The sequence below is a fragment of the Arachis ipaensis genome, chromosome B2 (assembly GCF_059453495.1).
Source record: "Arachis ipaensis isolate K30076 ecotype BB chromosome B2, ASM5945349v1, whole genome shotgun sequence".
Classification (NCBI taxonomy): Eukaryota; Viridiplantae; Streptophyta; class Magnoliopsida; order Fabales; family Fabaceae; genus Arachis; species Arachis ipaensis.
In genome coordinates this window covers 109270470-109294483 of record NC_142437.1, presented here as the reverse complement: position 1 = coordinate 109294483, position 24014 = coordinate 109270470, and the positions used below count along the sequence as shown (strand labels likewise).

At 33.5% G+C, this 24014-nt stretch overlaps 1 long non-coding RNA gene and 1 other non-coding gene across 2 annotated transcripts in view; both read right to left on the bottom strand.

Annotated features, from left to right (window-relative positions):
• The window catches only part of LOC110267971 (uncharacterized), a 110981-nt gene that overhangs the window by 1389 nt on the left and 85578 nt on the right, over positions 1-24014 (bottom strand). Inside the window, exon 2 of the long non-coding RNA XR_002355958.2 lies at positions 383-704. This is a non-coding gene — a long non-coding RNA (uncharacterized LOC110267971). The remainder of the gene's footprint in view (positions 1-382; positions 705-24014) is intronic.
• LOC148575182 (small nucleolar RNA R71) lies at positions 19214-19321 on the bottom strand. Its single transcript, XR_015905745.1, has one exon. It is a non-coding gene; the product is annotated as a small nucleolar RNA R71 (small nucleolar RNA).

Here is a 24014-nt window from a genome sequence, read left to right as displayed (position 1 = left end):
TATCAGTAAGATACACGCATATATGAGTCAGATACACCAATTGATAACAGTAAGATACACCCATATGTAAGAATCAGATACACCCATTGATAACAGTGAGATACACCCATAGATATTATTCAGATACATCCATATAGATATCAGTCAGATATCACTCAACCATGCTTCAATATCAAGCCACATTACAAGGTTAAGCAGTATACACCTCCCAATCTACGGAATAAACCCCCAAAAATCAACAACAATAGCAGGAGAACTTAGAACAAGAACGTAGAACGACGTAGAACTTAGAACAGTGTAACAAAGAAGCAAGAATAATAGTAAACCCTAGAAGAACGACGTAGAAGAAAAGTAAAATATACAGCAATCTTAATGAACTTACGTTGAGTATTGTTGCTTTGTTTTCTCTTCAGATTCTTCACGGAAAGTTTGATGGTGTTTTGATGGAGGTTTCGAACAACGATTTGTATATTTTGAACTTTGATTTTCGCTCGAAAATGGGAGGGTTTCCTTGTTTTCGAAGCGTTTTGAGAAGTGGAAGAAGTGGAAGAAGTGGAAGAGTCTGCCATACGTAACGGTTGTAGTGTTGAGCGCGTGATTTTGACGCGCCATGTTATCTCTCTTTATGCGCATGAGTTCTATTTGGGCTGGGCCAACTTGTATGCTTGTAAATTTGTATGTGTAGCAGGCCCGTTTTATTTAAGCTCTTGAGCGTAAGATGGAGTTTTGAGATGCTACTATTGCTTGGCGAGAAATAAGTCAAATTTAGTCGAGTTTTAAGGAGTGTGATTTATATTTTAAATAAATAGTTTAAGTTTAAATTTATTATTTTTTATAAACTATTTTTTAGATTTGAGTTTGGCCTATTTAAAGTCCAACAAGCCTATAAATTTATTTAAAAAGTCTGTTTTGTGAATTAAAACTCAAAATGATCAACTTAAAAAAATTTAAAATGACATTAAATCATAATTATCAAAACCGAACTGGTGATCGAATCGGTCAAGTTATTGATTAAACCGATGAATTACTGATTCAACTGGTAAAATCGCTCTCACGTAAATAAAAAATATAAAATAGTCAAAAACCTAAAACTAAAATTTGAAATACATATTTTTACTAATATTTTAAGAACAATTAAGTCGAATTCTATAAATAACTAATACAAAGATAAACATATAATTAGTTCATACTACTATATAGTTTTTTAATTAGACACAATAAGAATAACAATCTATAACCACACTTATAATTCATAAACTTTTTCTTTGAACAAAAATACTACAATGTTAACTAGTCTTGACTATTGGTTTTTTTTAGTTTTGTTTTGTGTTTAGTATAAATGAATAGTTATAAGTCTAAATTAAAAATAATTTATTTTTACACAAAATATTTTGAAGAGCTGGCCCAATGAGTTTCATGGACTTATTTTAAAGCTTATAATTTGACCTTTTTAACTAATAGACTTTACAGAAAGTAGGGCCGTCAAAATGGGTCAATCCCATCGGGCCAACCCATTTACCTATTTAAATTTGCGGACTTTGCCTTTAAAATTAAACCCGTTTAAATTTTGGGTTAAACGGTCTGATCCCGATTAACCCGAAAAAAATGGTGGCTTAAACGGGCTAGTCCGCGGGCTAAACGGGTGCCCTGTTTATTTTTTTTCACATTTTAAAAAAGTAACACTTTTAGCCGATATTTCTTCCGATTCGACCTGAAAATCAGACCCATCAACTAAAAAAATATTATTTTTTAAAGATTTTTGACTTAAAAGTGATATTTTTTGTCAAAATATTTTTCAAAAAATAAAATAAAAGATTAAACAGACTGACCATAAACAGTTCGAGTTAAAAAATTATGATCTGAGAATAAAGCAAATTTAAACAGTCCAACCCATTTAACCTACAAAATTAATAGATCGGACCTAAATAGGCCGGACTAACCCATTTAACAGTCCTAACAAAAAGTCAAAATCTGACATATTTAATAAAATAAGCCGAATTAAACCAAATTTAAAATAAACTGAACCACAATCTTCTATCGAGTAGCTCGGCCACTTCCATCCTTACTTTTGTCTATTCTCAATTTATCAATTGGACATGTAGGTAGGTTTTTCGTTTTCTTTTTCCCTAAAATGTCGGTGTCTTTGAAATGCTTATTAATGTAACTAGTGTAAAATTCTTTATTAATACAATTTTATAAGAAGAGTTAATTTACTTAGTATATAAATAAATTAATTAGTTTTTTTTTTGTTATATTGATGTTTAATTTGTTTAAAAAAATTAATATATAAAATTTGGCATAATTATATTTGTTAATATTTTAGTGAACATTAATTGGCATCTTTCTTAATAATTTTATTTTCAATTAATAATTTTAAAAATACATTTTCACTAAATATATAAAAAAATAAGTAATTAAAATTACTATTATTATGTATAATTGAAATTAACTATTGAAATTATTTTTCTCTGTATACTAATAGATAATTATGTAATGGTGTCAATTATGGATAACTTTAAAATTAAGAAATTGTTCTAATTATTATTACAGTTTTAAAAATGCATCTAATAAAATAAATATTTTCTAATTTTAGTGATAAAAAATAACGTAGTTACATTTTCTTTGATAACATTAATCGAACATACTTTTTTGTTGGGCGTGAATAATATTTATCTACTTAATATATTAAAATTGAGTTTTTTCCAACTAATGAAAGTGAGGTGTCGATTTCTCATGAATCTATTTTCCCGCCAAAATGAATACACTATTTTCTTTTCTAAGTTTATTTTATAAAAATATCTTTATTATAATTATACTATAATTAGCATTTAAGTAATAATGTATAATTATACTAATTTAGAAAAATATCTTTATTTTTAGAAAGTACTATTCTCATATAATGAAAGCACTATTCTCTCTTCTAAAATTATGTTTAGAAAAATATCTTTATTATAAATTTATAATTATATTACAATTAGCATTTAATAAATAATGTATGATTACACTAATTTAAGAAAATATCTTTATTTTTAGAAAGTACTATTCTCATGTAATGAAAGCACTATTATCTCTTCTAAAATTATTTTTAGAAAAATATCTTTATTAGAATTATATTACAATTAGCATTTAATGAATAATTCATGATTATACTAATTTAGAAAAATATCTTAATTATAATTATATAAAAAATTAAACATAAATTTATAATTCTAATTGCTATAAATATAATACTAACGTTCATAGTGGTAAATTGATATTGCAATAATTAATTTCTATAATTATTTTTGTACTACTATAGGTTATATATAGTGTTTCTTTGTGGTTAGTGAGTCTAAATCTAAGAATTGAATCAAAGCATTCTTTTTTTCTAATCTATTATTTTTCTTTGATTAGGCAATTGTTTTTAATGAGCTTTGTAGGTCAAGTTCAAGTCACATCTCCTTCGCGTTTTCTACATTTGTCCGAAAATATTCAAAGTGGAGCATATAATGAGATTGAATTTCTTCAATTTAGGTTTAATTTTGAAAAATTCGTGCCAACCTTAAAGATGCAATTCAAAGATTGGTACTATATTTAAATTTTTTTCTCTTAAGCTTTTTGTATTAAAAATAATTTTATAACATATTGTGATTTTTTTTCAGAAACTATCGGCTTTCTGGTGCATTAATGCAATGCCATTGAAAAGAATAAAAGTCAATTTAATTTGACAATTTTAACAAGAAGATAGTCTGAATTTATACGGATTCTAAGTGTTTGATCTTATGATGTTATTTTGATTGGTTGTTACGAGAATAACTCTAATTTATACGTATCTAAGGATTAGAATAGATTAAATATTATTCAAATAATTTAGTTCTAATATCGGTAGTTGATTAAATTAGTTTTAGAGAAATTTAAATTGTTGTCTCAATTTATATATTATGACTATTCTTTTTGGATATGTTATTTTTAAATTTTTTAATATAATTTTTTTATTCTTAATTTTGTTTTCTTTTTTGGATATATGTATCACTTTTTTTTGTATTTCAGATTAATAATACAATTATTAAGAGAAATATAATTCATCAATAAATTAGAAGATTAAAATTTTAATTATATTGTGTAGACACAAGATTAATTAATTAAGATTAAGGTGTGAAAAAGAAAAAAAGAGTCACAATACGTGGTTTTATTTTCTTGCTAATATATAAAAATACGTGAAAAATAAAATATCACCATTTAAAAAATATTGTTAATCATGCATATGAAAAGGGATTGGAAAATATGCATGGACATAAAAAATAAAAAATTATTACTCAATTGTAGAATAAAAAAATAATCATATATATATATATATATATATATATATAATCATAACAAAAAAATAATTAATATATGTGACTTAAATTTATAAAAATTACACATACGATGATATTAATAATAAAGAATAAAAAAATTATTGAATGATTGTAGGCTCAAAAAAAATTAATCATGATAAAAAATATTAATATATGCGATTTAAATATATCTACATACAATTAATATATATATATATATATATATATATATATATATATATATATATATATATAAAGAAGTATTTAGAATTATTTAAGAAAATAAATATATTCTAAAAATAAAAAATTTATTAACTAAACAATTGATATATACCTATAAATAAATACAAAAATTAGTATAATTTATGAATATTATTATGCGTATGATGATATTAATGGAATAACAAAATTGTTAAATGATTGTAGGTTAAAAAAATATTTATAATAAAAAAATAAAAAAATAATTAATAAATGTGACTTAATATATATGTATACTTAAATAAGGAAAGATTTAAAATTATTTAAACAAAATAAATAAATATATCCTACGAATAAAAAAATTATTGACTAATCGATTAATATATACTGGTAGTATAAATAAAAAACCATTAAATAAAAAAGAAATAGTGTATTTTCTGTAAACCCTGGTTAAATCAGTAGATAATTAGTCAATAAATTAATTTTTAATAAGAAAGATTAGAAATATGAATATTATATTAAATTAGAATAGAGTTCATCGAAACAAGAATTTTGACACTAATTTCAAAGAAAACGGTCCAAAATTGGATCAAACGGACTGAACTAGTTGAACTGGGCCCAAACCAGACCGTGGACCCAATCGGACCAGTTTATTAAAAGGACCCATGTCCTCCTCTTCCCCATTTCAGCAACGTTGAAGTTGCAGGGAAAGGAGAGAAAGGAATCCCGTAACCCTACGGTAAAATTCCAACTAACGTAACTCCTCCATCCGAGTTCCGATCGCCGCACCGTTTGCGGCCACGCGTTCACTGTGTTGAGCTTTACGTTTCTACCGGAACAATTTCATAGGTAACTCGTTATTTCATACTCAGCCTTCTTTTTCCCCAATTTTCGAATTTTGAGTGGGAATGTTGAATTTCTTTGATTTCTGATGTTTTAGGATCTAATTAGCTTGAGGCAAACGTTCACTCTTGCTTATGTGAAGCTTGAGTAAGGTGAGAATACGATAATTCTATTTTAATTTCATTAAATTTGAGCTTTGAGTATTAAATTGGATATGTGTGTGTGTGTGTGTGTTATGAATGTGTATTAGGTTGAAAATAAATAATTGGAACCCGAAAATGTGAATACTGGAACTTGAAGGAAGCGGATTAGTTGAGGTTGTGAGGGCTATGTTCTTTTAGGAAAATTGTCTTGGAATAATATTTGGGAATCGGCTAAGGTATGGTTTAGGTTTCTTGCATTTAATATATAATGTTCTGTAAAAACTTAGGCTAGACGACCATAGGATAAGTTGGAATGCAGGTGTATGTTTAATGTTTAGTAATTTGTCGATCAATATATTTGGTTAAAGTTTATTGGATAATTAGTTATTAATTTTGGGTGGTGAATGTTATGTTAATTTGGAGAGAATTATGGTTGAATGTTATTGTTGATGAACATGGTTGGTTTGGTGCTTGTTGATTAACTAATGATTTGGTGAATTATTGATTTGAGGTATTTTATGTTAGAAGCTTAGGATTAGTGAACTATGATCCTTAGTTGAATTTTGGTTGTTGGATTTGAATATTGTATGAGTATAATTATTGATTTGAGGTAGATTTATTGTGGTGACTGTTATGATGATGAGGAAGGGTATGTTGAATTGAAAAGAAAGCAGGTTTGGACCCGAAAAAAGTGGCAAAGTCCGAGTTTTAGAGGAGATGCTGCCGAAATTTTATAAAAATTAGAGATTTTGTTTATATGATTATTTAAAAAGATTTAGATTCAAAGGTTATATGGTTTGATTTAGAGTTGTTAAGAAAATGAGCATGTTTTAAGTTTGATTCATTTAGAAAAGAATGAATTATATTTTGAATTGGAACTATTGATGGACGGAATGGGAGGTGTGGTAATGAAGGATAAGGATTGAATATGATTGACGTATAATGATGAATGAAATGCGATTGAGAATGATGTGGATGTTGATGAATTATAATTGAATTATTTATATGGCTTATGAATTTGAATAATCTGAGATACGAGATTCCCTGGATCAAGTGTCGTGTGCCACCACGTGTACCAGGTTGAAAACTCGATACTCTGTTGACCCTACGACGTAAGTGTGACCGGACACTATATAAATTCCCGGAAATGTTACCCCCATTGAGCAATATTGATTATTTGAGAAAAAGTCATGCATAGACTCTTGGGGATGCACGTCGGGGGACAGTCTAAGGACAATTCAGACTTGTCGGGTTGGCTGGATAACCGACAGATGAGCCTCATCAGCCATAGGACAGACATGCATAATATGCATAATACTTGAATTACTTGCTTGTGCTTTAATTGGGTGTGCCTATGTGTACTTGCCATGTTAAATGTGTATTTGTTACTTGCAGTAACTGTAACCTTCTTGTACTTGCCTTTATCTGTTTATTTGTCTGTGAAAATGCATGATGGAGTTGGAGATATGGAGGAATGGCAGTATGGGACTTAGATTTTAAGGTTAAGTTAAGTTAGGATTAAATATTCTTAGAAAACCACCTTTTATGGCTCCTGTTTAATACTTTAAGCTCTATAATCTGAGTGTTGGCATTCTAGGATTGCCTCTGGCATTCCTAGGACCTTATATATTATGTGTGTGTGTCACCTTTACCATACTGAGAACCTCCGTTTCTCATTCCATACTATGTTGTTATTTTTCAGATGCAGGTCGAGAGGCATCTCGTTAGGCGTATGGACTCTTGAAGCGGAGTGGTTACTGGGTAGTTTTGTTGTACAGTGATGTATAAATATGTACTTAGCTTTCTCTCTGCATAACTTGTTCTTTTTAATCCTCTTAGAGGTTTATGGAGAGGCAGGATTGTGTATATATACTTTTGGATTTTGGATATGTATGTATATATGTGTAAATATTCTCCGGCCAGTCTTGACTTCGCAGGCTAAGTTAGGAGCTTGTTATTTTGTATCTTTGGCACTCTATTCCTACTTTTCTTATCTTATGTTTAATAGTTATGGTTTTCTTAGCACGCAAGTTAACTCGTTCCTTGAGCGTTGCGCTTTTATTTCACGACTTTTATTTCCCCTATTCTTCAAGGCTCTTAGCATATTATAATTCTTCTGCTATTATATGTACTCATTTTATTTTAGATGTCGTAATACCACACCACCTTCGTTTTACGACTTAAGCGTAAAGCTTAGTGTGGTAGGGTGTTACATTTTTAATTTTGGGAATAAAACATAAATAATTATAATATAATAATCTATTTAATTATTAATGTTTAAAATTGTTATTTTAAATCATAAATTTAGAAAAAAAGTAGATTAACAAAAACGATTAATAACTATATTAGAGTTGATACACATAACACTAGATTAAGAAAAAATAAACGCATAACATGTTACTTTTTTATTAATCAAATCACTACAATTCAAATTAATTTTAATAAAATAATTTAAAATTATAATTTCAACCTTATTACGTGCATAGTACGAATTATTGAACAATTTATTATCATGAACATGATATGGATTATTAAACAATTTCTCATGTATTTTTTTTTTCAAAATAAAAATACTATTTTTACTTATAATTATTATTCTTTATCAATTCTTTCATTTAAACACTAATATTATTTATTAATTTTTTTATTTTTATTTCTCACATTTATTAATTTTTTTTTTAATATTTTAGGTATTAATTTTTGTTATTTAATTAACTTATCTTAGGTATTTAATTTTGGACAATATCAAAAACATATATATATATATATATATATATATATATATATATATATATATATATATATATATATATATATATATATATATGATATTTTAGGTATTAATTATTATTATTTATTAACTTATTTTAGGTAATTAATTATTAAAATATTAGATATTAATTATATTCTGTTTACAGACTTTAGACGTAATTTCAATTTAATTTTGGACAATGTCAGAAGCAAATATATATAATATTAAATTAAAAGAGTAGATTTTAATTTTACATAAAATAATATAATAGATATAGAGTATAAATAAATTTACTTGACAAATATAATTATTCATAGTGTGAAATTTTATTACGATAACATATATTTGTGCATTGACTCCTTTTATATATATATATATATATATATATATATATATATATATATATATATATATATATATCTTTTTAGTTTATTATTTTTCTATCACATGACATATTTATTATTATATTTCAAATTTAGAATTTTCTTGATTTAACATTGCAGTGAAAGAATTGCAGTGAAAGAATGACAAGCAAAAAAAATTATGAGAATATTCCAAACATAATTATCGCTAATCTTTTTTTTTTTAGTTTTCAAATATATTATTTATTTTATTTATTTAGAGTAATAACTAAATTTATTATAACTATAGTAAAATTATCTTTAAACTATTAGTATTATTAGTAAATTTTTAAACTTATTGACATATTATTAGTATATATAATAAGCAATAGTAAATTTTCTTTTATGTTTATCATTTAAAAAATTTATAATTTTTACAAGTCTTTATTCTATTTTTTTTTCCACACCTAATGATTATTGACTACGATCCTATCAATAGTATCACCTATAGTAGATTATACGAAAAGAAAGTATGAAAAATAAAGACAAGAATTATAAGGCTATAGAAAGTCTCATTTAAGTTTGACAAGAGTAAGACGATTTACATAGAAATAGTTCTAATAGACGATAAGATTAGTTGATTCATTTACTAAATTTTTTAAGTAATGCTAAGTTCAATTTATAAATAGAGTTTCATTTTGATACACTAACAGTGTAAAGCATTTTACACAGTCGTGCAATCACATCGGTTCTTTTGGATGACCATTCACGCGGTCAATGTGAAAGGTATTTTTTTTTATTAATGTGTCATTACATAATTAGATGCACGTGTAAAACTACTTTACACTGTTAGTGCATCAAAATTAAATTCTTATAAATATTTGTTGTTCATATTTTAAGTTAATTCTATAAGTACACCATTTCACAAGTCAAAGACAATTCTTTTTAATAGCTTTGTAAATGCTAATAGCTTTTATATTTAATTTATTTTGCAATACGATAAAATTCATTGTTCAATCAAGAATTATTTGACAAAAATATGAGAATGAATTGGTAGAAATAAAGGTCTATGTCTTCTCAAATTTTGAGATTGAGAAAACAAGCGGAATATATCTTCTGACTGTACACACGTGCAAAATATCTTTTAAGATGGAGTCACGTATAATATATACGGTCGATGATCGTAAAATTTCGGATAATCATTTTAATTTGCTTACCCATGCTGATATATTGAAACAAACAAATGAACGACTCTACTTATTTGGTACGTAATTAATTTATATTAACCCACACAAAATTATTTTCCCTTTGATTTTAAGTTTTGCCAAAAAATTATATAATAGCATCATTTTATCGATAACAAAAATTTTAACAGTTTATTTATTAAAATATTTGAAATTGTATTGTGACTTTTTTTAAAGGTATATCATTTTATTAATATACTATTTTTAGTTTTATCGTTTAACATAAAATAAATTAGTAAATTCTCTTTATTTTATACACGTACGAAGTTATAATTTCTTATATTATTCACTCATTTGTCTTTAATTTGGTACTTTTAATTCAATTTTTTTTATTCAATTAGATGTTATTAGATTCTTGACTAGAAAAGAAAAGCTTATATCATGGTCAAAAATAGAGAGAAGTGACCAGTACATTGTGATTGATCTTCATGATTTGCAGTATGTAAAATTTTAATATGAATATTTCTTTTGGTAATAATTATGTGTTGTGGTGCAAATTTTTTTTTCTTTATATATTACTACTTACTCTCTTAATTCTCACTTTCATTCAAAAATGAGAAAAAAAATAAGATGTACACTATGAGATCAGTTTACAATCTAATTACTTGATCATCTATGTGATCACCAAGCAACCGAATACATAATTTATTCTCTAATTTATAAAATTAGTGTGGTAGGGTGTTACATTATGGTATCAGAGAAGTTCGTTCCTATAGAGCCTGAAAGACGGACTGATTGTACTTCTGTGCATTCTCTGTATATGTGTGTATGTGCTATTATGATATCTGATTGATATATATGGCATAAACGTTTGTGAGCATGCATTTGGAACTTAAAGCATCAGACCTGTGATATTGAGACTAATCAACTTAATATCACTTGTTTGGTGTGTATAAGGACCAGATGTCGACTCGCAGACGCGGTCGCGGGCGAGGTAGAAGTAGGATAGGCACTGTTACTCCTAGTCCGGTTGGGAATGATCCAGTAGAATTTATGGCTGCCCTGGGAAATATGGCTGCAGCTATGCAGGCAACAGCTGAAGTGCTGGGTAACCAGATAAATCAGGGTAATCACGGAAATAATAATGATGAGAACGGTCCTATGACACTTACTATGTTTTTGAAAGTTCGTCCTCCGACTTTTAGGGGAACCTCAAATCCCACTGATGCAGATAATTAGATCCAGGCTATGGAAAGGGCGTTGCAGGTTCCTGAGGAGCAATGGGTTGAGTTTGGAACTTATCAGCTGCAAAGCGAGGCTCAGCATTGGTGGTAGGGAATACGATGTATCCTGCAGGCAGATGATTCTGGGATAACCGGGAGGTTGGTTATCTAAGAATAATGTTTTGCTTGATTGTTCTGAAAAGTTAGTACAGTTTATGCCAGAAGGGTCAGAAGCACCAGTTGTGGTGAATAGTTACTACCTGAACTCTATGATAGTAAACTGTTTTGGAACTAAATGTTAGGGTATTATGTTATTAATTGTGGGAGTATCAGATGATGATCAGAGTTTAGAGCAGATTATGATTGTATATGAATTTTCAGATGTGTTTCCAGATGATATTAATGAATTTCCACCTAACCGGGAAGTTGAATTTGCAATTGAGTTAGTGCCTGGAGCCGGTCCGATTTTGATTACTCCTTACAGGATGTCACCTTTAAAAATGGCTGAACTGAAAGCTCAGCTGGAGGATCTATTAGGTAAGCATTTTATCCGACCAAGTGTTTCTCCGTAGGGAGCATCAGTATTACTGGTAAAGAAGAAGGATGGAAGTATGCGCTTGTGTGTTTATTATCGGCAATTGAATAAGATCACTGTAAAGAACAAATATCCGTTACCTAGAATCGACGATCTAAGGGATCAGTTACAGGGTGCCGGTGTATTTTCTAAGATTAATCTGTGATCCGGTTATCATCAGATAAGGGTTAGAGACGAGGATATTCCGAAAACTGCTTTCAGGATGCGATATGGTCATTACAAGTATATGGTGATGTCTTTTGGGTTAACTAATGCTCCAGCAGTATTCATGGATTATATGAACAAAATTTTCTGGCCGTATCTGGATAAGTTTGTCATTGTCTTCATTGATGATATTCTTGTTTACTCTAAGACTGAGGAGGAACATGCTGATCACTTGCGAACTGTGCTGCAAATTATGAGAGACAGGAAGTTATATGCTAAGTTATCTAAATGCGAGTTCTGGAAGAATGAGGTAAAGTTTCTCGGTCACGTGGTGAGTAAGCAGGGAATAGCTGTGGATCCTACTAAGGTGGAAGCAGTGATGAATTGGAAGCGACCAACTTCAGTGACAGAGATAAAGAGTTTCCTAGGTTTGGCGGGATGTTACCGCAGATTCCTTAAGGGGTTTTCACAGCTCGCCTTACCTTTAACTAAATTGACTAGGAAGGATACGCTTTTTGTCTGGACTCCGGAGTGTGAGGAAAGTTTTCAAACTTTGAAGCACAAATTGACTATTACACCCGTGTTGGTATTGCCTGAACCAAGTGAACCATTTGAAGTGTACTATGATGCATCACTGAAGGGTTTAGGGTGCGTTCTGATGCAGCACCAGAATGTTGTAGCATACGCCTCACGACAGTTAAGGCCATATGAAATGAACTACCCGACACATGATTTAGAACTTGCTGCTGTTGTGTTTGCTTTAAAGATCTGGAGGCACTACCTCTATGGCGTTAAGTTTCATGTTTTCTCATACCATAAGAGCTTGAAGTATCTTTTTGAGTAGAAAGAGTTGAATATGCGTCAGAGGAGGTGGATGAAGATTCTGAAAGATTATGATTTTGAATTGAATTATCATCCAGGAAAAGCGAACGTTGTGGCGGACGCCTTGAGTCAGAAATCTTTATATGCAGCTTGGATGATGCTATGGGAAGAAGAATTACTAAGTGCATTTCAAGGTTTGAATTTGGGAATTAGAGAAAAATCTGGAATTTTGTGTTTGAGTCAGTTGCAGATTTCAAGTGAATTTAAATCAGAACTTCTGAAGGCTCATCAAGACAGCGAAGCGTTACGTAAGATATTACCAGTAGTTGAACAGGGAAAACAGTGGAGAGTGTCAGAAGGACAGGATGGTTTGTGGAGGTTCAAGAACCGGATTATTGTGCCAAATATTGGAGACCTGCGATCGAGTACCTTGAAAGAAGATCATAAGAGCGGGTTTTCAATTCATCCAGGGAGCACCAAAATATATCAGGATCTGAAAGTGATGTTCTGGTGGCCAGGTATAAAGAATGATGTGGCATTGCATGTATCTAAATGTTTAACGTGTCAGAAGGTTAAGATTGAGCATCAAAGACCATCAGGGACCCTTCAGCCTTTGGAGATTCCACAATGGAAATGGGAGAGTATCACAATGGATTTTGTGATAGGTTTGCCTAGAACCCGATCTGGTTGTGACGCTATTTGGGTGGTTGTGGATCGAATAACAAAATCAGCTCACTTTCTTCCTATCCGAATAAGTTGTACAATGGAAGAATTAGCTCGAATGTATATTAAAGAGATTGTCATGTTGCATGGCGTGCCTTCTACCATTATATCTGACAGGGATCCTCGCTTTACATCAAGATTCTGGGGAGCTTTTCAGCGTGCATTTGGGACTCAGTTAAGCTTGAGTACTGCGTATCACCCTCAGGCAGATGGTCAGTTAGAGAGAACTATTCAGACCTTGGAGGATATGCTAAGGGCTTGTGTTTTGGACCAGCCTGCGAGCTGGGATCGGTATATGCCATTAATAGAATTTGCTTATAATAATAGCTATCATGCGAGCATTAGAATGGCTCCATATGATGCTCTGTATGGCAGAAAATGTCAATCTCCGTTGTGTTGGTATGAAAATGGAGAAAGAAGTTTGTTAGGGCCTGAGATGATAGCTGAAACTACTGAACAGATAAAGAAGATTCGTAACCGAATGCTTATAGCCTAAAGCCGCCAAAAGAGCTATGCTGATCAGAGGCGAAAGCCTTTGGAGTTCGAAGAAGGAGAACATGTCTTTCTGAAAGTTACACCAACCACTGGGGTGGGAAGAGCTATTAAGACTAAGAAACTGAATCCCCGTTATGTTGAACCGTTTGAGATCCTGAAAAAAATTGGGCCGGTAGCTTATATAATTGCCGTACCGCCATATCTTTCGAATTTGCATGATGTGTTTCATGTATCCTAGCTTCGAAAGTATACTCCTGACGTAAGTCATTTTCTGGAACCAGAACCAATCCAAGTGAGAGAAGATCTAACGCTTCCAGTAATTCCGGTGAGAATTGATGACACCAGTGTTAAACGATTACGCAGGAAGGAAGTATCATTGGTAAAAGTAACTTGGAGTCGAGCTGGTATCGAGAAACACACTTGGGAACTCGAATCAGATATGCGAAAGGACTACCCACATCTCTTTTCAGGTAACTGAATTTGAATTTTGAGGGCGAAAATCTTTGTTAGGTGGGTAGGATGTAAATCCTGGTTAAATTAGTAGATAATTAGTCAATAAATTAATTTTTAATAAGGAAGATTAGAAATATGAATATTATATTAAATTAGGATAGAGCTCATCAAAACAAGAATTTTGACATTAATTTCGAAGAAAACGGTCCAAGATTGGACCGAATGGGCTAAACGGGTTGAACCAGGCCCAAACCGGGCCGTCGGTCCAACCGGACCAGTTTATTAAAAGGACCCACGTCCTCCTCTTCCCCATTTCAGCAACGTTGAAGTTGCAGGGGAAAGGAGAGAAAGGAATCCCGTAACCCTACAGTGAAATTCCAACTGACGTAACTCCTCCATCCGAGCTCCGATCACCGCACCGTTTGCAGCCACGCATTCACTGTGTTGAGCTCTACGTTTCTACCAGAACAATTTCAAAGGTAACTCGTTATTTCACACTCAGCCTTCTTTTCCCCCAATTTTCGAATTTTGAGTGGGAATATTGAATTTCTTTAATTTCTGATGTTTTAGGATCCAATTAGCTTGAGGAAAACGTTCACTCTTGCTTATGTGAAGCTTGGGTAAGGTGAGAATACGATAATTCTATTTTAATTTCATTGGATTTGAGCTTTGAGTATTAAATTGGATATATATGTATTATGAATGTGTATTAGGTTGAAAATAAATAATTGGAGCCCGAAATTTTGAATACTGGAACTTGAAGGAAGCGAATTAGTTGAGGTTGTGAGGGCTATGTTCTTTTAGAAAAATTGTCTTGGAATAATTGATGAGCGGATAATTTATACGCTTTTTGACATTGTTTTTAGTATGTTTTTAGTAGGATCTAGTTACTTTTAGGGATGTTTTCATTAGTTTTTATGTTAAATTCATATTTCTGGACTTTACTATGAGTTTGTGTATTTTTCTGTGATTTCAGGTATTTTCTGGCTGAAATTGAGGGACTTGAGCAAAAATCAGATTCAGAGGTTGAAAAAGGACTGCTGATGCTGTTGGATTCTGACCTCCCTGCACTCAAAGTGGATTTTCTGGAGCTACAGAACTCAAAATGGTGCGCTTCCAATTGCGTTGGAAAGTAGACATCCAGGGCTTTCCAGCAATATATAATAGTCCATACTTTGGCCAAGAATTGACGACGTAAACTGGCGTTCAACGCCAGCCTTCTGCCCAAATCTGGCGTCCAGCGCCAGAAAAGGATCCAAAACCAGAGTTGAACGCCCAAACTGGCACAGAAACTGGCGTTCAACTCCACAAATGGCCTCTGCACATGCTACACTTAAGCTCAGCCCAAACACACACCAAGTGGGTCCCGGAAGTGGATTTATGCATCAATTACTTACTCATGTAAACCCTAGTGACTAGTTTATTATAAATAGGACCTTTTACTAGTCTTTTTGACCATCTTTGAACGCATTGTTCTTAGACCATGGGGGCTGGCCATCTCGGCCATGCCTGGACCTTCACTTATGTATTTTTAACGGTAGAGTTTCTACACTCCATAGATTAAGGTGTGGAGCTCTGCTGTTCCTCAAAGATTAATGCAAAGTACTACTGTTTTCTATTCAATTCTTCTTATTTCTCTTCTAAGATATCCATTCGCACCCAAGAACGTGATGAAGGTGATGATTATGTGTGACGCTCATCATCCTTCTCCCTTATGAACGCGTGTCTGACAAACACTTCTGTTCTACATGAATTAAGCTAGAATGAATATCTCTTAGATCTCCTAACCAGAATCTTCGTGGCGTAAGCTAGAATGATGGCGGCATTCAAGAGAATCCGGAAGGTCTAAACCTTGTCTGTGGTATTCTGAGTAGGATTCAATGATTGAATGACTGTGACGAGCTTCAAACTCGCGAGTGCTGGGCGTTAGTGACAGACGCAAAAGGAGGGTGAATCCTATTCCAGCATGATCGGGAACCGACAGATGAATAGCCGTGCCGTGACAGGGTGCGTGAGCATATTATTCACTGAGAGGAGGGGATGTAGCCACTGACAACGGTGATGCCCTTGCATAAAGCCAGCCATGGAAAGGAGTAAGACTGACTGGATGAAGATAGCAGGAAAGCAGAGGTTCAGAGGAACGAAAAGCATCTCCATTCGCTTATCTGAAATTCTCACCAATGAATTACATAAGTGTCTCTATCCCTATTCTATTATTTATTATTCGAAAACACCATTATCACTTTATATCTGCCTGACTGAGATTTACAAGGTGACCATAGCTTGCTTCATACCAACAATCTCCGTGGGATTCGACCCTTACTCACGTAAGGTATTACTTGGACGACCCAGTGCACTTGCTGGTTAGTTGTATCGAATTTGTGACAGACAATAAAACTAGATCAGAGTACCAGGCCTTTGAAGCCATGGATATGTATCACAATTTCGTGCATCAAGTTTTTGGCGCCGTTGCCGGGGATTGTTTGAGTTTTCGGCAAGCTTTTGGTCCGGTAACATCAGTGCCAGATTCCCTTTTGATCCGGCAACAGCACCAAGTTTTTGGCGCCGTTGCCAGGGATTGTTTGAGTTTGGACAACTGACGGTTCATCTTGTTGCTCAGATTGGGTAACTTTCTTTTCGTTTTCTTTTCAAAAATCTTTCAAAAATATTTTCAAAAAAAAATTTTTCTTTTGTTTTCGAAAAAAAAAATAAATAAAAATGTTTTCAAAAATTTTATTCAAAATTTTTAAGAATGAATTCTAGTGTTTCATGAAGCATGTTGAAGCCTGGCTGGCTGTAAAGCCATGTCTAAATTCTTTTGGACTGAGGCTTCAACTAATCACTTCAATGCATGTAATTCCATATATCACAGCTTGGCTGGCCATTGGCCATGTCTAGTGTTTTGGACTGGAGCTTTCATTGAATGCTTGGCTGGCTAGTGAGCCATGTCTAATTCCTGGACTGAAGCTTTAACTAACATGGCAAGATTCCTGGAATTCATATTAAAAATTTTGGAATCCTTATTTTTTCAAAACTAATTTTCGAAAAATATAACATAAAAATCCAAAAAAATTAGAAAATCATAAAAATCAAAAATATTTTTCTGTTTCTTGTTTGAGTCTTGAGTCATATCATAAGTTTGGTGTCAATTGCATATGCATCTTGCATTTTTCGAAAATATCATGCATTCATAGTGTTCTTCATGATCTTCAAGTTGTTCTTGGTAAGTCTTCTTGTTTGATCTTGATGATTTTTTGTTTTGTGTTGTATAGTGTTTTTCATATGCATTCTTGAATTCTTAGTGTCTAAGCATTAAAGAATTCTAAGTTTGGTGTCTTGCATGTCTTCCTTGCATTAAAGATTTTTCAAAAATGTGTTCTTGATGTTCATCATGATCTTCATAGTGTTCTTGGTGTTCATCTTGACATTCATAGCATTCTTGCATTCATCACATGTTTTGATCTAAAAATTTCATGCATTGCATAATTTTCATGTTTTTCTCTTGCATCATAAAAATTCAAAAATCAAAAAAATATCTTTCCCTTTTTCTCTCATCAAATTCGAAAATTTGAGTTGACTTTTTCAAAAATTTTTAAAATCAAGTTGTTGCCAATGAGTCAAATCAAATTTTCAATTTGAAAATCAAATCTTTTTCAAAATTCTTAGTTATTTTCGAAAATTCCAAAAATATTTTTCAAAAATTTTTTTCTTATTTTTGTACCAAATTTTCGAAAATAACATAATCAATTAATGTTTTGATTCAAAAATTTGAAGTTTGTTACTTGCTTGTTAAGAAAAATTCAAACTTTAAGTTCTAGAATCATATCTTGTGATTTCTTGTGAATCAAGTCTTTAATTGTGATTTTAAAAATCAAATCTTTTTCAAAAACTAATTTCTATCATATCTTTTCAAAAAAATATCTTCTTATCTTATCTTTTTCAAAATTATCTTTTCAAAATATCTTTCCTAACCTCCTAACTACTTATCTTTTCAAAATTGGTTTTCAAAATTTGTTTCAACTAACTAACAAACTTTTTGTTTGTTTCTTAACTTTTTCAAAACCACCTAACTAACTCTCTCTCTCTCATTTTCGAAAATATCTCTCCCCTTTTTCAAAATTTCTTTTTAATTTATTAATTATTTTAATTTTTAAAACTTAATTTTCGAAAATTACTAACAATTTTTCAAAAACCATTTTCAAAAATCACTAACTCCTTTTCAAAAATAATTTTCGAAAATTCCCTCCTTCTCTCTCATTCTATTCTATTTATTCATTCATATCCTAACATCTCATCTCACATCTCTTCCATTCGTACAGTTGCATTTTTTCCTTTACATCACATTCTTTGTCTCCCCCTTCTCTTCCACTCACAAAGGGATCCCTATACTGTGGTATAAAGGATCTCTATTATTATTATCATTTTTCTGGCCATTCTTCCTTGTCATATGAGCAGGAGCAAGGATAAGAACATTCTTGTGGAAGCAGATCCAGAACCTGAAAGGACTCTGAAGAGAAAATTAAGAGAAGCTAAAATACAACAATCCAGAGATAACCTTTCAGAAATTTTCGAACAGGCAGAGGAGATGGCAGCCAAAAATAATAATAATGCAAGGAGGATGCTTGGTGACTTTACTGCACCTAATTCCAATTTACATGGAAGAAGCATCTCCATTCCTGCCATTGGAGCAAACAACTTTGAGCTAAAACCTCAATTAGTTTCTCTGATGCAGCAGAACTGCAAGTTTCATGGACTTCCATCTGAAGATCCTTTTCAGTTCTTAACTGAATTCTTGCAGATATGTGATACTGTTAAGACTAATGGAATAGATCCTGAAGTCTACAGGCTCATGCTTTTCCCTTTCGCTGTAAGAGACAGAGCTAAATTGTGGTTGGATTCTCAACCCAAAGACAGCCTGAACTCTTGGGATAAGCTGGTCACGGCTTTCTTAGCCAAGTACTTTCCTCCTCAAAAGCTGAGCAAGCTTAGAGCTGATGTTCAAACCTTCAGACAGAAAGAAGGTGAATCCCTCTATGAAGCTTGGGAAAGATACAAACAGTTGACCAAAAAGTGTCCTTCTGACATGCTTTCAGAATGGACCATCCTGGATATATTCTATGATGGTTTATCTGAACTATCAAAGATGTCACTGGACACTTCTGCAGGTGGATCCATTCACCTAAAGAAAACGCCTGCAGAAGCTCAAGAACTCATTGACATGGTTGCTAATAACCAGTTCATGTACACTTCTGAAAGGAATCCTGTGAGTAATGGGACGCCTATGAAGAAGGGAGTTCTTGAAGTTGATACTTTGAATGCCATATTGGCTCAGAATAAAATATTGACTCAGCAAGTCAATATGATCTCTCAGAGTCTGCATGGAATGCAAGCTGCATCCAACAGTACTCAAGAGGCTTCTCCTGAAGAAGAAGCTTATGATCCTGAGCACCCTGCAATAGCAGAGGTAAATTATTTAGGTGAACCTTATGGAAACACCTATAACTCAACATGGAGAAATCATCCAAATTTCTCATGGAAGGATCAAAAGCCCCAACAAGGCTTTAATAATGGTGGAAGAAACAGGTTTAGCAATAGCAAGCCTTTTCCATCATCAACTCAGCAACAGACAGAGAACTCTGAACAAAATGCTTCTAATTTAGCAAGTCTAGTCTCTGATCTATCCAAGGCCACTGTAAGTTTCATGAATGAAACAAGATCTTCCATTAGAAATCTGGAAGCACAAGTGGGCCAGCTGAGTAAAAGGATCATTGAAATCCCTCCTAGTACTCTCCCAAGCAATACAGAAGAGAATCCAAAAGGAGAGTGCAAGGCCATTGACATAAGCACCATGGCCGAACCTGTGAGGAGAGGAGAGGACGTGAATCCCAAGGAGGAAGACCTCCAGGGACGTCCAGTGATCAATAAGGAGCCTCCCTCTGGGGAACCAAAGGACTCTGAGGCTCATCTAGAGACCATAGAGATTCCATTGAACCTCCTTATGCCCTTCATGAGCTCTGATGAGTATTCCTCTTCTGAAGAGAATGAGGATGTCACTGAAGAGCAAACTGCCAAGTTTCTTGGTACAATCATGAAGCTGAATGCCAAATTGTTTGGCATTGATGCTTGGGAAGTTGAACTTCCCTTGTTCATCAATGAACTAAGTGATATGGATCAACTGACATTGCCTCAGAAGAGACAGGATCCTGGAAAGTTCATAATACCCTGTACCATAGGCACCATGATCTTTAAGGCTCTGTGTGACCTTGGTTCAGGAATAAACCTCATGCCCCTCTCTGTAATAGAGAAACTGGGAATCTATGGGGTGCAAGCTGCTAAAATCTCACTAGAGATGGCAGACAGCTCAAGAAGACAGGCTTATGGACAAGTAGAAGATGTATTAGTAAAGGTTGAGGGCCTTTACATACCTACTAATTTCATAGTCCTGGATACTGGAAAGGAAGAGGATGAATCCATCATCCTAGGAAGACCTTTCCTGGCCACAGCAAGAGCTGTGATTGATGTTGACAGAGGTGAAATAGTCCTTCAATGGAATGAGAACTCCCTTGTATTCAAAATTCAAGGATCTCCCTCTGCAACCATGGAGAGGAAGCATGAAAAGCTTCTCTCAAAGCAGAGTCAACCAGAGACCCCACAGTCAAACTCTAAGTTTGGATATGGGAGGCCACAACCAAACTCTAAGTTTGGTGTTGAACTCCCATATCCAAACTCTAAGTTTGGTGTGGGAGAGTCTCAACAAAGCTCTGCACACCTGTGAGGCTCCATGAGAGCCCACTGTCAAGCTATTGACATTAAAGAAGCGCTTGTTGGGAGGCAACCCAATGTTTATCTAATTCTTATTTTTCATGTTTTCTTAGGTTCATGATCATGTGGAGTCACAAAATAAATAGAAAAATTGAAAACGGAATCAAAAACAGCAGAAGAAAAATCACACCCTGGAGGAGCATCTGTCTAGCGTTCAAACGCCAGAACAGAGCATAGTTCTGGCGCTGAACGCCCAGAATGGGAGCATCCTGGCGCTGAACGCCCAGAACAAGCATGGTTCTGGCGTTCAACGCCAGAAATGGCAGCAAAGGGGCGTTGAACGCCCAAAATAGGCACCAACCTGGCGCTGAACGCCCAGAGTTGTGTGCAAGGGCATTTTACATGCCTAAATTGGTGCAGGGATGTAAATGCCTTGACACCTCAGGATTTGTGGACCCCACAGGATCATCTCAGGATCTGTGGACCCCACAGTATCCCCACCTACCTCATCATCTCTCTTCCCATTCATGATCATCCCTTCTACTTTCCATTTACCACTCACATCCATACACCCACTACCTTCAAAATTCAACATCTCTTCCCCACCCAATCCCACCCATATGGCCGAATACACACAGCCATCCATCTCCTCCATATCCTCTTCTTCTTCTATTCTTTCTTCTTTTGTTCGAGGGCGAGCAACATTCTAAGTTTGGTGTGGTAAAAGCATAGCTTTTTTGTTTTTTTTCATAACCATTGATGGCACCTAAGGCCAGAGAAACCTCTAGAAAGAGGAAAGGGAAGACAAAAGCTTCCATCAAGGGTCTCTAGCTCAGTGGTAGAACATTTGACTGCAAATCAAGAGATCCCTGAGATACCTCAGGGGATACATTTTCTTCCACACAATTATTGGAAGCAACTAAAGGGTGGAACATCAAGAGCACTCCATCATCCTTCATGAAATCAGAGAAGATCTAAAAGCAATGAAGGAGGAGCAGCAAAGACAAGGTCTACCTTAGAAGAGCTCAAGGACATCATTAAGGTGGACTCATTCCTTGTTCTTACTCTCTCTGTTTTTCGTTTTCTATGTTATGTGCTTATCTATGTTTGTGTCTTCATTACATGATCATTAGTAGTTAGTAACTCTGTCTTAAAGTTATGAATGTCCTATGAATCCATCACCTCTCTTAAAATAAAAACTGTTTTAATTCAAAAGAACAAGAAGTACATGAGTTTTGAATTTATCCTTGAACTTAGTTTAATCATATTGATGTGGTGACAATGCTTCTTGTTTTCTGAATGTATGATTGAACAGTGCATATGTCTTTTGAAGTTGTTGTTTAAGAATGTTAAATATGTTGGCTCTTGAAGGAATGATGACTAGGAGACATATTATTTGATAATCTGAAAAATCATAAAAATGATTCTTGAAGCAAGAAAAAGCAGCAAAAAACAAAGCTTGCAGAAAAAAAAAATAGAAATAGGCGAAAAAAAAATTAGAAAGAAAAAGAAAAAGCCAATAACCCTTAAAACCAAAAGGCAAGGGCAAATAAAAAGGATCCCAAGGCTTTGAGCATCAGTGGATAGGAGGGCCTAAAGGAATAAAATCCTGGTCTAAGCGGCTAAACCAAGCTGTCCCTAACCATGTGCTTGTGGCGTGTAGGTGTCAAGTGAAAACTTGAGACTGAGCGGTTAAAGTCAAGGTCCAAAGCAAAAAAGAGTGTGCTTAAGAACCCTGAACACCTCTAATTGGGGACTTTAGCAAAGCTGAGTCACAATCTGAAAAGGTTCACCCAATTATGTGTCTGTGGCATTTATGTATCCGGTGGTAATACTGGAAAACAAAGTGCTTAGGGCCACGGCCAAGACTCATAAGGAAGCTGTGTTCAAGAATCATCATACTGAACTAGGAGAATCAATAACACTATCTGAACTCTGAGTTCCTATAGATGCCAATCATTCTGAACCTCAAAGGATAAAGTGAGATGCCAAAACTATTTAAGAGGCAAAAAGCTATAAGTCCCGCTCATATGATTGGAGCTATGTTTCATTGATAGTTTGGAATTTATAGTATATTCTCTTCTTTTTATCCTATTTGATTTTCAGTTGCTTGGGGACAAGCAACAATTTAAGTTTGGTGTTGTGATGAGCGAATAATTTATACGCTTTTTGACATTGTTTTTAGTATGTTTTTAGTAGGATCTAGTTACTTTTAGGGATGTTTTCATTAGTTTTTATGTTAAATTCATATTTCTGGACTTTACTATGAGTTTGTGTGTTTTTCTGTGATTTCAGGTATTTTCTGGCTGAAATTGAGGGACTTGAGCAAAAATCAGATTCAGAGGTTGAAAAAGGACTACTGATGCTGTTGGATTCTGACCTCCCTGCACTCAAAGTGGATTTTCTAGAGCTACAGAACTCGAAATGGCGCGCTTCCAATTGCGTTGGAAAGTAGACATCCAGGGCTTTCCAGCAATATATAATAGTCCATACTTTGGCCAAGAATTGACGACGTAAAATGGCGTTCAACGCCAGCCTTCTGCCCAAATCTGGCGTCCAGCGCCAGAAAAGGATCCAAAACCAGAGTTGAACGCCCAAACTGGCACAGAAACTGGCGTTCAACTCCACAAATGGCCTCTGCACGTGCTACACTTAAGCTCAGCCCAAACACACACCAAGTGGGCCCCGGAAGTGGATTTATGCATCAATTACTTACTCATGTAAACCCTAGTGACTAGTTTATTATAAATAGGACCTTTTACTAGTCTTTTTGACCATCTTTGAACGCATTGTTCTTAGACCATGGGGGCTGGCCATCTCGGCCATGCCTGGACCTTCACTTATGTATTTTTAACGGTAGAGTTTCTACACTCCATAGATTAAGGTGTGGAGCTCTGCTGTTCCTCAAAGATTAATGCAAAGTACTACTGTTTTCTATTCAATTCTTCTTATTTCTCTTCTAAGATATCCATTCGCACCCAAGAACGTGATGAAGGTGATGATTATGTGTGACGCTCATC